A 15494-nucleotide genomic window follows, 5' to 3' on the forward strand; every position below is an offset into this window, starting at 1 on the left:
AGGACTCTCCCCTGAGCTAGCCACTGGCGGCGAGTCTAAGCAGTGGGGAGCTGGGATGGTTCACGCCTGAAGAGGCACTGGCGGGAGCCGGCTGAGCCTGCGGGGCCATGCGGTGGTGGCACCCATGGAGTTATACCCGCCACTGATGGCTGGGGAGCGGGAGCTCACCCTGAGGTGTGCGAGGCAGCATCTTGGGTAACCACATTGGCCCCATAGTTGGTGAACTCGGTGGCTGAAGCCGCCACGGAGAGCACGTCTTCCTCCGGTTCGGCCATGGCAGCGGGGAAGCGGAAAGACCCGCGTCCACTGCACCGGTCCCATACCTGGACGGCTATGAAGAGGGTCTTCATCTAGTTTAACTCCTCAGTCAGCTGGTCCACCCTGGAGGCCAGTTTAGACTCCTCGACCCTCTTCCCAGAGGGGGCGCCCACAGCCTCTGCAGCCCGACACAGCCCCATTAGGCTGTGCTGGAGGCAGTCGCTGGCCTGGGGTCAACTGGTCCGGTACCGGGACATGACCCAGCAGGTGTTTAACCTCAGCCAGTCCGGCAACCCGTACTGCCCAGGGCATGAAGCTGCAGTTCATGCACGGAAACCTCCGAACGCCCCTCCCTCAAGTGTTCGAGGCCAAGGCATGGAGGACACCTATCATGACCATCCTCTGGCTGCAGAGAGGCCATACAGGCCGTTTAGGAGTGGTCACCAAGCATGGCGACAGTCAGCGCCTGTAGAGTGGAAAGAACAACAGATGCTGGGAGAGGGTGCGAGAGCACTGCCTTCGCCAGCAAAGGTCAGCTTGCTGCGCCGATACAGATTGTCACCACCGAGCAGACACAGCTCGATGTGGCTGTTACTGACGGCAAGTAGTATACACCTGTGATGGGAGAGGGAGCGAGCACACTGCCTTCACCAACAGGTGTCGCACAGCCGAATACAGTTAGGATTAGTGGTTCTTCACACTAACTATGAGGGCAACAGCATCCGCCTATGCTGGGAGCTGGAGCGAGAGCACTGCGTTTACCGGCAAGGTCAGCTTGCTGCGCCAAATACAGCCTGTCGCCACCGAGCAGACGCAGCTCGAGATGTGGCTGTTACTGACGGTAAGTAGCATACACCTGTGACGGGAGAGGGAGCGAGCGCACTGCCTTCACCAACAGGTGTCGCACAGACAAATACAGTTAGCCTTAGTGGGCTCTTCACACTTCTGCTAACTGGAGGGCAACAGCACCCACCTATGCTGGGAGTGGGAGCGAGAGCACTGCCTTCACCGGCAAAAGGTCGGCTTGCTGCGCCGAATACAAACCATCCCTGCCTAGCAACACAGTTCAGGATGTGACTGTTACTAGAGGTAGTAGTATACACCTGCGATGGAAAAGGGAGTGAACACACCGCCTTCACAAACAGGTATCTAATACAGTTAGCCTTAGTGGAACACGTCTGCTAACTACAGGGGACTAGAATGAAGAGTACAGCCAACGGTGTATCATCATCATCATCAACACAGTAAAACCCAAAGCAGAAGCGGTACTCACTGTACAGTTGCTTCCAGATAACTGTAGTACAGATGTCAGGAGAGGGAGCGAATACACTGGCTTCACCGACATATGTATAATGTACCGATTACACATACGCAAGGTCAAGCAAGCAGTGCTGACACTAGCGCCTGTAACTAAGGACCACAGATGTCAGGGGAGAGAGAGCGCACACACTGTCTTCACCGACACAGGAGAGTAAAAAAGAGAGACAGTACACATCGTACAGTTACCCATAGATACAGCAGAAGTACAAAGTTGGAAGAGGGAGCGAGTACACTGGCTTTACAAACATACAACCACAACGAGAAGTGGGCCGGGTACAACCAGCTGTGTACCGATTACACAGACTCTAGGTCAAGCTTCTACGATATAGCAGAAATACAGATGTCAGGAGCGAGTACGCTGGCTTCACTGACATTTGAGGCTACAACTGGAGGTGGGTACAAACAGCGGTGTAGCGATTACGCAGACGCTAGGTCAAGCAAGCAATGTTGACCGCCAGCGCAACAACCAAAATGTCGAAGAGAGAGCGCACACGCTGTCTGCCCCGACACATGACAGTAAAAAAGAGAGAGGCAGTACACGTTGTACTGTTACTCACAGATACAGCATAGGTACGGATGTCGGGAGAGGGAGCGAGTACACTGGCTTCACCAACATACAACTACAACGAAAGGTGGGTACAACCAATTGTGTAGCGATTACACAAACTCTGTGTCAAGCCTCTGCCGGTATAGCAGAAGTGCAGATGTCGGGAGAGGGAGCGAATACGCTGGCTTCACCGACATATAAAGTACAACCGAAGGCGGGTACAACCGGCGGTGTAGCGATTAAAGCAATGCTGACCGCTAGCTAGAGACGGCAATGTCACTGTCTTCATAACATGCGAAAAGTACATAAAAAACGGTACAAGTTGTACCATTACTCACATATATAGCATAAGTACAGATGTCGGGAGAGGGAGAAAGTACACTTTCTTCACCGACATAAGATTACAACTGTAGGTGGGTACAACCGGCGGGTGTAGCGATTACACAGACGCTTGGTCAAGCAGGCAACGCTGACCACTAACGCCCTTAACAAGAGACGCAAATGTCGAGAGAGCGCACACGCTGTCTTCATAACGTGGGAAAGTACAGATAAAAAGCGGTACAAGTTGTACAATTACTCACAGATATAGCATAAGTACAGATGTGGGGAGCTTAGGAAGCGAGTACACTTTCTTCACCAACATATGACCGCAACAAAGCGGGTACGATCAGCTGTGTACCGATTATACAGACGCTAGGTCGAGCAGGCAATGCTAACCGCTAGCGCCCGTAACTAACACACATAAATGTCGGGAGAGAGCGAGCACAACGCCTTCACCGACTTAATTTTACAGAGAAGCTACCTCAAAGGAGGCGAAAGACGCCTGGTATACTCAGCCAGTTGTAGCGTTGGCTGATCCAACTTCTGTTTCGGGGTGTTCACGGCGAACCGTGACGAACCTCTCGTCTCCGCTCGTCGCAGCCCTTGGAGGGCGAGCAGCTCGCAGCTCCGACAGATTGTCACAAGGCTACCAGCGACGGAGCGGCAATGGACGCTTTTAGTTCAGCTAGAATTTCGCTGACATGCGTCTACCTGCGAAAGCGAGAAGAAAAAAGGAACAGATCCTCTGATGTCACCGGAAGATATAGGCTAGCCGGCGTCATCAGGGGTCATGGGTGACTTTGTTGGTATAAACACTCGACCTGCGCATGCGCGAGATGGAGATATTCAGTGCTAAAGCACCGCCTCTGGCGGTCAGTAAGGATGAAATAGAATCACAATTCTAAGATTTATGTCAAAACACTGGGAAATTCAGAACTTTAGGTCAGAATTTCTTCTCAGAGAATTTCTTCTTCTAAGTCGAAATTCCAAGTTTTTAAGTCAGATTTCTGAGATTAACGTCTGAATCCTATATTTCATGAAAACAATTCTCATCTTTGAATCTCAGAAGTCTGATCAGACTTCTGAGATTCAAAGATGAGAATTGTGAGAATGAAGTCAGAATTCTGAGATTTTAAAATCTGGCTTCTGAGATTTTCAAAATTTTAAGATTCAAGTCAGAACACTGAGAAATTCTGAAATTTAGGTCAGATTTCCTCGGTGTTCTGACTTCTAAGAGTCAAAGTCAAAATTCCAAGATTTTGAATCAGAATTTCCTATATTAACTTCTTAATCCTGAAATTTTACTCAGATTTCTGAGACTTAATTCAGACTTCTGAGATTCAAAGTTGGGAATTTTGAGATTAAAGTCAGGATTCGGAGATTTTAAAATCTGGCTTCTGAGATTTTAAATCGGAATTCCCAAGATCAAAATCAAATCAAACACATTCTGACATTAAGTTCAGAATTTCTGAATCCTAAACTTTAAGCCATGTTTCCGAGACTTAATTCAAAATTCTTAGAATCAAAGTCAAAATTCCAAGAATTTAAAATGGGGAATTTTGAGATTAAACTCAGAATTCCAAGATTTTGAAATCAGGCTTCTGAGATTTTAAATTGGAATTGGAACAACGTCACAAATCTGTAAATAAAGTCTGTTCAAACACAAACCTGCAGCAGAAGAACAGAAAAACACACACAGTAACTGCACTTTTCTCATTTTCCTGCATTAAATGTAACAGCGAACAGGAAACATTTTAGCTGAAAGTGACGATAATGAGAGTCAAAGAGAGAGAAATGGAAACAGCCCTGAAGACAAACATCAGTTTTGGTGAATCAGCGTGAGAGGAAATGAGTAAAAGCGTTAAAAGAGAACGATGTTGTAATGTCGTCGTAACAACGCGTCACATGTGTTTGAAGAGCGCTGTGTCGCCTCATGCTAACCACACAACAACAACACAACAACAACACAAAGGCAATTAAACACGTTGAGTAATTACTTTAATGTTTAAACTTGTCAGTCAACAGTCTGCGTCTGGCTCATTGTGTCAATAGTGCGTTAGTTAACTATTATTAAGGTGAAACGATGACTGAGCGACAGACGCTTGTTTACACAAACACTGACTTTTGAATAGAACGTATAAAACAATTGTCATTTTATACAGAAAATCCTTTAAAAAAAAGTTTTTTTCAAACTTTTTTTCCACCTAAAACAACATTTTGATGAACTTCAAAACCTACTTAGTTGGTAAAATGTGTTAAATTTTACTGCTGTCACTGTGAAAACACTATACTTGATACTTCATACATAAAAGATTTGAACATAAAAATGAAATAAACATTCTATTTCATCCTTACTGACCGCCAGAGGCGGTGCTTAAAGCACTGGATATCTCCACCTCGCGCATGCGCATTTCGAGTACCTAATATCAACATAGTCACTCGTGACCCTCCCCGTGACACCGGGAAGGCTATAACTTCCGGTGTCATCGGAGGCTCAGTTCCTTTAATCTTCTCGCTGCGCATGTACCGTCTTGCACTTTGTGCTGAGAGAAAAAAGGAAAACTTCGTTTACAGCTGGCTGCGTGCAGCTTCGCGACGACAGTCGGAGCCGCGGGGAACCCGTCCTCCAGAGGCTGTGGCCAGCTGATCATCTGAAACCTGACGACAGAAGAGAGTAGCAGGTCTGTGTCGGTGTTTGTTGGCGAAGGCAGCGTGTTCGCGCCCTCTCCCAGCGTTCGCTGTCCTCATTGCTCTCAATGTTTGGGTGTTTATCGTTGGTGTGTTAGCCGTTAGCTTTGCTCGGTTCTAAAACACCGCTCTGTGTATCTTACTGGGACGGTAGTGTTCTCGCTCCCGCCTCCAGTAACGCTATCATTTATTGTTTCTATTGGCAGCAGCGCTTACGCTCAGCCTGATTGATATGCTTTATCGCCGTAGTTATTGGTGACGGCGGTGTATTCGCTAGCCCGCTCCCAGCGCTCATAGCATTTTGATTTTGCGTTAGCGGTTTAATACTACCGCTTCAATTATTTAATTGGTCTTTACCTTACCGGTGATAGTAGTGTTTTCGCTCCCGCTCCCGGTAACGCTATAATTTGTTATTTCTGCTGGCGGCAGCGTTTGCGCTCCGTCTGTTTCTATACTTTGTCACCTCCGATTGCTGGTGAGGGCAGTGTGTTCGCTCCCGCTCCCAGCGCTCGTAGCGTTATTGATTTTGCAGAAGATTAGCGGTTTAAGACTACCGCTTTGATTATTTATTTGTTCTGTACCTTACCGGTGATAGTAGTGTTTTCGCTCCCGCTCCCGGTAACGCTATAATCTGTCATTTCTGTTTGCGGCAGCGTGTGCGCTCCGCCTGTTTACTGTACTTGTCACCTCCGATTGCTGGTGAAGGCAGTGTGTTCGCTCCCGCTCCCAGTGCTCGTTGCAGATATTGATTTGCGTTAGCGGTGCTAGGCTACCGAGTTATTTATTTATTTGACCTTACCGGTGACGGTAGTGTTTTCGTTCCCGCTCCCGGTAACGCTATAGCCTAGTTATATTCTGTTGGCGACAGCGTTTGCGTGTCTCCTCAGATTGCCTCATTGCCGTTGTTTAAAAAAACAACGCAGGCTTCCTTATATCTGTTCATTGTTGCTAGGCAGTGTGTTCGCTCCCATTCCCAGCAACGCTGCTTCGGCTGCCTTCTTGATGGCCCATCCTTGTGTCGCCTGTGCGGCTCCTCTTGTTCCCGAGGACGGTCACGACCATTGCCCTCCTTGCCTCGGTCTCGAGCATTTGAGGGAGGGCCTCACTGAAAGCGCCTGCATGAACTGTGGCCTCCTGCCCTGGGGGCTCAGGGTGGCTAGGGTGGCGGAGATGGAGCGGGCGATGGCTGACGACCCTTCCACCTTAACCGGTCTCCCCCCACATCAACCCGACCGTTCTCGGCGTCGGCGTGAGGGAGCTGCGGTGGTAGGTGCCCCCCCCAAGAAAAAGGGGAGGGGCGGGCTGTCCTCCAAGGTGGACGGTTTGGCGGCTGACATGGAGCAGATGAAGTCGCTCCTCCTGGCCCTTCAGCCTGGGACTACTGGGGTGCTGGCTGGGCTACAGCCTGGCCCTCCCTCGGAGAATGTGCCTATGCTTGATGATGCCTTATCACTGGCCGCTTCATCCGGTCTCTTCCATGAGGCTGTTACCGAGGACGATGCCTCCCGCACATTGGGGGAGGCCTCTTGCTCTTCTGTTCAGAGCTCTCTGCAGGGGACAGCAGACACTTCCATGGGGGCCATCATGCGTATGGCTCTTGCTCGCCTACAGCTTGACGTTCCGCAGACTGACTCGGCGCAGGCTAGTGCCTTCTTCAGGCGCAACCCTGCCCCGACCACTTTCACTGTTCCTCCTTCAGGGGAATACCTGAAGGAGCTTCATGCCTGTTGGAGGGACACGAGGGCACTTTCTCATTTAACCTCAGATGCCCGAACCTTAGCCACCATGCAGGATGCAGCACAGGTTGGGCTGGGGCGTATGCCGTCTGTTGAGCCAGCCATTGCCTCCCTCATTTTGGCTCCTGATGAGGCCGGATGCCAGATGTCCCCGACCACAGTGCAGGGTCACAGACGACCTTCTTTCGAAGGCCTATGATGCGGCAGCACGTATGGGTCGTATTGGGAACTCCCTCTCCCATCTACTGCTGAGCCTGTCAACCTCTCTGCAACAGGCTCAAGTGGATCCTTCACTGCAGAGTCTAAGCGATGCCTCTTTACAGGCATTCGCTTTCATGTCGAGAGAGTTAGGACGGACAATGTCCACTCTTGTCCAGACTCGCCGCCAGGTTTGGCTTGCTCAGTCGCCCCTGTCTGAGTCATGTAGAATGGTTCTCCGTGCTGTGCCAGTGGAACCAGGGGATCTTTTGGGCCCAGCTGCCTTGGAAGCACTGGAGAGGGCGGCCCAGGCCACGCAGACCAGGCAGCGGCTTTCTGGCCTTCGCAGAAGAGTCTCCACTCCTAGCAGGTCTAGGGGCCCCGCTGCTGTTCCCCGGCAGCACTCTCAGCCACCTGCTGGTGGCCTACGGAGGTCTCAGCGGCCTGCTCAGCGGCCTGCTCAGCAACCTGCTGACGGGTTTCGGGCCCCTGAGCGCCTGCCGTCTTGGCAGCCTCGTGCGCCGCAGCCTATCCGCCGTCCCCCCAGAGCCTCCGGAGGCCGGGGGGGCAGGCGCTAGGGGTGCGGGGCCGGCCGTCGGATGTTTTTCCCATCAGCAGCTCAGTTACTGGGCTGCCTGTACTTCAGACCCGTGGGTGGTTTCCACCTTGACCCGGGGGTACGAATTGCAGTTCCGACGCCGGCCCCTAGCCTTCGGCCGGGTCAATATGACTGTCGTCAGCGACCCGGCGAAGGCCTTAGCTCTAAGTCAGGAGTTGTCTGCCCTCCTGGCCAAGGGCGCAATCGAACCAGTGGACCCTCTGCTACGTCCCGGGGGGCTCTACTCGAGGTACTTTCTTGTGGCAAAGAAAGATGGCGGATTACGTCCCATTCTCGACCTGAGGGGACTCAACAGGTTCCTGAAGGTTCTGCCTTTTCATATGCTGACTGTGTCAGACACGCTTCGTGTGGTTGCCAGGGGAGAGTGGTTCACCACTGTCGACCTGAGGGACGCATACTTCCATGTCCCAATTGCATTGCACCACCGGCACTTCCTCAGGTTTGCCTTCCGCGGACAGCATTTTCAGTTCAGGGTACTTCCCTTTGGTCTCTCCCTTTCCCCCGAGAGTTTTCACCAGGGTTGTAGCAGCAGCTCTGGCACCCCTGCAGAAGCAGGGCATGAAGGTCCTGCCGTATTTGGACGACTGGCTGGTATGCGCACCGTCCCGACCCCAGGTGGCCCAGGATACAGCCCGGCTAATTATGCACGTGGGCCGGCTGGGCCTGAACGTGAATTTTCAAAAAAGCGTCCCAACGGGTCATATACTTGGGGATGGTTCTGGACTCGGTAGCCATGATGGCCTCTCTGGCACCTCGGCGTGTGGACGATATCCTCCTCCGCCTTCCCCTCTTCAGGGTTGGCAGGATGGTGCCGTTTATTCAGTTCCTCCGGCTCTTGGGAAAGCTGACCGCTGCTTCGTCTGTCGTTCCCTTGGGCTTGCTGTCTCTGCACCCTCTTCAAATGTGGCTGAACAACCTCCACTTGGACCCCAAGTGGCACGGTTACCGGAAGGTCAGGGTGTATCGGCGGTGCCTCCTCTCTCTGTCCCCATGTTTCCCCTGCAGGAAAGACCTCCTTTCGCAGCGTCGGGGTCAGGTTTGGCATCCGGATCCCGGTCGCCTCCAGCTCTGGGTTTGGCCGCTTCAGGGCCCGACCCTCTACTGAGGGAATGTACTGCGGGAGTCAGGGGTACTATTCTGAACGCCAGGGCCCCATCTACCTGGGTTCAGTATGAGAACAGGTCGAAGCTGTTGTCTGACTGGTGCAGGGATAAGACAGAAGACCCAGTGCGTTGCTCTGTGGCAACTGTTCTTGAGTTTCTGCAGTCTCTGCTGGATTGTGGTCGTTCTCATTCCACTTTGAGAGTCTATACAGCTGCTATTTCTTCCAGACATGAAATGGTCGAGGGTTCTACAGTAGGGTGCCACAGACTGGTGTCCCTCTTCCTTAAAGGGACACTGAGGCTGCGTCCTCCAAGGACCCTGAGGGCTCCAGCATGGGACTTGCCCCTGGTGCTGGAGGCCATGCGGTCACCTCCCTTTGAGCCTCTGACCCAAGTGGAGCTGAAATGGCTTTCTATGAAGGCTGCTTTTCTGCTCGCCGTTACCTCCGCGAAGAGGGTCGGGGAGTTACATGCCCTGTCAGTGGCTGATACCTGCCTGCGATGGAACCCTGATGGTTCAGGTGTGGTCCTGTGGCCGAATGTGGCGTTCCTGCCCAAGGTGCTTTCACGTACGCATCTCAACCAGCCTATTCAGCTCGCACGCTTTGGCTCCCTGTCTGAGGAGGGTAGGTCGGAGCTGCTATGCCCGGTCCGGGCACTAGAAGCTTATGTTGCTGCTACGGCCGGTATACGGCGGTCGGAGCAGCTGTTTGTGTGTCATAGTGGCCCTAACAGAGGTTGTGCACTTTCCAAACAGAGGCTGTCCCACTGGGTTGTCGATGCCATCATGCAAGCCTATAAGGCCAGTGGCTGCCCCCCGCCATCCGGGGTGAGGTGCCACTCCACCAGAAGTGTCTCTACATCATGGGCGGCGCTGAGAGGGGTGCCCTTGGAGTCAATCTGTGCTGCGGCATCATGGACGTCGCCTGGCACATTTGCACGGTTTTATCGTGTCAACGTCGCTGCTCCCCATCCGATGGATGTGATCCTACGTCCGAGCTCTACTGTCTCTGATGAGTGAGGTGGGTGTCGGATTCTTTGTGACCTTGTTGGTATGAGTCATCCAGTGCTTTAAGCACCGCCTCTGGCGGTCAGTAAGGATGAAATAGAACGAAAGTTACGAATGTAACTACGGTTCTATGAATCCTGGATGACCGCCAGAGCGTCCAGTCACTCAGAATCCTTGTGTTCTCGCGAGAAGATTCTGGGAACTGAGCCTCCGATGACACCGGAAGTTATAGCCTTCCCGTGTCACGGGAGGGTCACAAGTGACTATGTTGATATCAGGTACTCGAAATGCGCATGCGCGAGGTGGAGATATCCAGTGCTTTAAGCACCGCCTCTGGCGGTCATCCAGGATTCATAGAACCGTAGTTACATTCGTAACTTTCGTTTTATTTATAAGCAGCAACATGTAACTGGATGTAAAAGTCGGTTTTCAGATGCGCTGATTTACCACGTATCACCAGCAGGACGCGCCAGAGAGGCAAAGTAAATACACTGGTGCGGCACATTAGTGTGTTTACTTAATCTTACTTTTCCAAAATAAAGTATAACCTCCACATACATTTTAAACGGATTAAATATTTTAGATTTATTATCGGAATTTAGCGTAAAAGTTCTTTACTTTCATCGTGAAACACTTTAAATATGCGTAAAGGAGTAAAAAGAGCACATTCGTGAATAAAATAACATTATTTTACAGCCATTGTTTTTCTATTGGTAAACCAGAGACGTATACATTTAAATTATAAAAATAAAAATGTCATTATTTGCATGAATGATCAGTGAAAGGCCTCGGTGTCAGTCTCTAATGTACGACAATGAAAACTCGCATTTAAGAGGCTGCAAACAGCAGATGTTCGGGATTTCTGCTTTTATTTTGAAAAGCGTCTAAAGCGTCTCCACATCACGGTCAGTGCGGACCTCAAACCCGTGTCCGTGCTCGCCGCCTGCTGACGCTGGCACGTTTCCCTCGTGCTGCAGCTGCACGGCGGCGAATAATCCACGTGATAATCCACGTGTGTTTTAGGCGTGTGTGTGTGTGTGTGATGAGAACACTCCCTGTACGTCTGGAAGCAGAGTAACTAAACAAAGACGTGGTGAGTCATTAGGGCGTGAGTGTGTGAGTGTGTGAGTGTGTGAGTGTGTGAGTGTGTGAGTGAGTGTTCCCGTCCATTCACCACAATAACACAGACCTCACAGCGTCGGCAGCTCCGATCCCTTCCTGCTGTCACTCCGTGTTTACACAGTGACAGACGGACGAATTCGCAGAACGCTAACGCGCTCGTCTGCTCTGACGACGCTCTTTTTACGGCAAATAAATAAACATCGTGTCGTGGAGTGAGAGAGAGAGAGAGAGAGAATGTTGTTTTTTTAAAGACTGGAAACGAGACGGATAATTGTTATTCTGAAACAGGCTCTGACAAGCAAAACTATCAGACCCTGTCTGAGGGAGCACTTGTGTGTATACACCAGCAGAGCAGGGACCGTTTTTGGAGAAGTAGAATTCCCTTCTAAAACATTATTTTTAAGGGCACTTTCAGTCAAACAAACTTGCACGGTCGTCATTGTTTACAAGCACGACATCACTTCCTGTATGCAGCGAGGGAGGCTCTGACGAGCAAAACTATTTGAGATGTCTCAGGGAGCACTTGTGTGTATACACCAGCAGAGCATGGACTGTATTTGGAGAAGTAGAATTCACTACTGAAACAATGTTTGTGGACACAAATTTCAGTCAAACAAACTTTTTTTGTTGCGTTAAAAACAGGCTCTGACTTGCAAAACTATCAGACCCTGACTGAGGGAGCGCTTGTGTGTATGCACCAGCAGAGCATGGGCAGTTTTTGGAGAAGAAGAATTAAAACTGCGTTCTGTGACACAGAAAAGTGAGAAACGGCCACTGTTTCAACAACAGTCTTTCTCTCTCTTTCTTTCTTGGACGCCATTGCTCACTGTAGCCTGAAGTTGTCTGATTGTCTTAGTCGGACTATGGTTTTAGCTAGACTTAACTGTGCATGTAAACGTACTGAGTGATTTGGTGAAATAAAGGCTGGAAATAAAGTTCCTGTTGCTCTATTTTAGTGACGGGTAAACTCGCACATCATCAGCAAAACAATGGAAAGGAACAATATATATATACATATATATATATATATATATATATACATATATATATGTATATATATATTTAAACATTGACCCTTAGAGGCAGCATATAGAAAGAAAACAGTATGGGGCCTAAAGCGGAACCTTGTGGTACTCCACATGTAACGAGGAGGGGGCAACTCCGTTTAATATCTTCAGATACAGAGTACGATTGTGTGGTCCTTCGTGTCCCAGGCTGCCGATAGGTCCAGGAGGAGGGAGGAGGCGGAGTCACCAGAATCAACAGTTTTAAAATCAGACCGTGGAGAGAAAACGAGCACTTGAGCTGAAACGAACTGTATCTGGTGTTTGTCAGAAAACTCTCTCTCTGTCTCTCTCAGACGAGCCTGTTCATGTCGGGGCCGTCGTTATTAACACAGCACATTAATAACAATACCGCGGGGCCTCCATTGTCTCCCAAACATAATTATATTATCCGTCTTCCTCGCGCGCCGCACTGACACACATCTAAAAACACGGCCGGGGGAGTCTCGCTCGTCCACCAGGCATTACCATAGATAATATTTAATTATGCTAATTCGATCGCAATCATTTTGAACACAATGGCTACATGTTTAAGATAATGAATATTTATGAGACGGAGGGAGGGAGGAGGGAGAAGGAAAAAAGAGAGGGAAGTTAATTGTGCTTTATTGGTTTGCCAGGGAAGTTTGGGTCATGCATGTGGAAGGAATGAGAGGAGGAATGGATGGGGGGAGGAAAAAGAGGGAGGAGGAGGAAGAGGAAAATGTTTGTAACGATGATCTGTCTCTGACTCATCACATACTGAAGGCTCCGAATGAGCCGATAAGACCCCGAACGAGGAGATTTATTTCAAAAGTGAGCTTTTTATTTCTTGTACTTTTTGAAAGAAACAATTTCCTGAAGTCATCGCTCAGCGTTTTTTTTCTCCTCAGAAAAAAATAAAGAAGATAGGAATTGGAATTGGCCCAAACTCAAAGGACAAAATACATCAAACTTGAATCAGCATTTTGGAGGCGAATCATCCATTAATCCATGCAAAGGTTTGGTACGGTGCACAAAAGAAGAATGTCGCTAAATTTACAATCTCGTTCAAACTGAAACAAACTTGTATTTCATTGAATTACCTTAATAATAACATAGTAATAGACGGGACGAAAGAGAAACACTTGAATAATACGAGTTAGTCGACCAAAACTAAACTGAAAACATCTCAGATGACTAAAAATATGAGTAAATTCAACTGTATTTTAGTCATAAATCTGAATGTGTGTGTTGGTGGAACCTCAACATGGCGTCTTCAAATATAGACTTCAGATTCTCCTGATCGCCTCTCGGGAGATTTCGCCCGAGTTGATGAAGCCTAATTTTTTTTATTTTTTTTTTAATTGCCAGTTAAAAACTATGTAAAAAAAATTTAATAAATGTCAACAAATGAAAAGTGTCTGCGTCATTTGCATAATTTCCTCATCAGACGTTCCTTGGATCAGCAGATTGATGAGAACGTGCCGTTCTTTACTCCACTTTAGCAGATTCAGAGTCTGGAAACTGCAGAGGGTTTGAACTTTGACTTTGTTCTCTTTGCTCGTCTTCCCTCACACACACACACACACACACACACACACACACACACACACACACACACACACACACACACACACACACACACACACACACACACGCACACAAAGACATCTCTTTAGGCGTAAGTGCTGGCTTAGATTTCACACAGACCATTTCTCACTGTCAGTAATGCACATAACGCGGGCGCAGAGTCAGGACTGATGGCTAACATGATTACTTATTACGCCTTCCTACGAGGAAGGAAATGATATTAAAAAAGTTGCCCTTTTCACTTCTCTGGGGGATATACACCCATGTACATATTCCATTAAAAAACAGACGTTTGCAGCTAGAATAGTCGTTTACCACATTAACAATGTATAGAGTGTATTTCTGATTCATTTAATGTTATATTCATTGAACAAAAGTGCTTTTCCTTCAAAAACAAGGACATTTCTAAGTGACCCCAAACTTTTGAACGGCAGTGTATATGAAATAGAAAAAGTGTTCTACATAAATACAGATAATTTACCATTTAATCAATTGTTAAGTTCAGTCTTACTTACTCCCACAGCAATTTACGGCCATTGCCTTATACCACTTACGACAACGCTAGGTGCAAATGATACACAAATAACAAAGACATCACTTTCATGAGTACAGGAGTGTGAATTGTGTGAAATGTAGGAGTGGAGGAGGAGGATGGGAAAGCATATGTCTGTTGTGCGTCCAGTTGTGTTTTTCATCTTAATTAAATAGATTAAATAACCAAAATGGTAGATGTCATGCACCTACAGTATGTATGGGGATCAGAGGCCGTTCATGACAGCTGATGACCATAAGTGACATATAACAGCGATGGATATTGTGTGTTATTCAAAGGTGATGTGGAGATATACTGTATATATATGTATAGTTATTTGTTGTTGTCTGAGATGCACACACAAGACAGATTACTATTATAAAAATGAACTCACCTTTGTGCCGTACACACACATATTCAACTCTTTTTTTATATTATTAGAGCACTGGACATAATATGAAATCTGGTCAAAGCCTATTTCCAAGGCCAGCAGATACAGTATGCTTCACAGCACATGGGAGGCTGAACATTGGTTCATGACAGGTTGCCTCAGTCTGGCCTGGCAATCCTTTCAGTGAGTAATCGCAATATCAGAAGCCGCTCAGAAGATAGGAAGAGTCTATAATGCAAACCTTTAAACGTAGATACAGTGTTTAAGCCAAAATATGATAAGAGACTTAACAGGGTCACAAACGGGGCAGTGTTTGCTGAAAAAAAGTTTAAGGCCGACACTGTTGAATATAGATTTATAATCAAACAACATGTGCATTCCTCACTCATAGAAAACATCTCTATTTCCGGACCATAAATAAAAAAATTACATTTATTTTCTACCTCTCATAGTTCACATGAAAAGCACAAACTACTTTTAACTGGATTAAAGCGGAGTCATCCTGTTTCAGCTGCCCGGGGGGGAAAGAACCCACATCTTCGCCGAGCACAGACAGATCTGTGAGATCTGCTCATGTTGACAGGGTGACGTTCTGCTCGGGATGGTAAATGTTCTCAGTTTAGATTCACACATAGAGCATAAACATCCTCAGACCATAAACATGAACATATATGCTCTAATTTGGCAGGCATTACAATATCATTTATTTAAAGGGGACATATTATGCAAAATCAACTTTTGAATCATTTATATCCTTATATCTGGGACTCTGGAGGCCCTGTCAGTCGGCAAAGTGTGAAAAAAGATGACTCAGTCATGTTTTTGTGGTCCTCCTCAGTCTAAGTACAGTGACTTCTGCACTCATTGGGACGTCACAATGCGCTGAATTCCTGGAATTGTCCACAAAAAGTCCACAAAAAGTTCTAGCACAGAGTGCTACACAAACTTCCAGCCTCAGATGATTTATCTGTCCAGTGGATACATGTTATATATGGCAGGGCTTCATCCTTAAGGTATTTTGACCAAAGCATGTCA

The sequence above is a fragment of the Microchirus variegatus genome, assembly GCF_963457635.1.
Source record: "Microchirus variegatus genome assembly, chromosome: 21".
Classification (NCBI taxonomy): domain Eukaryota; kingdom Metazoa; phylum Chordata; class Actinopteri; order Pleuronectiformes; family Soleidae; genus Microchirus; species Microchirus variegatus.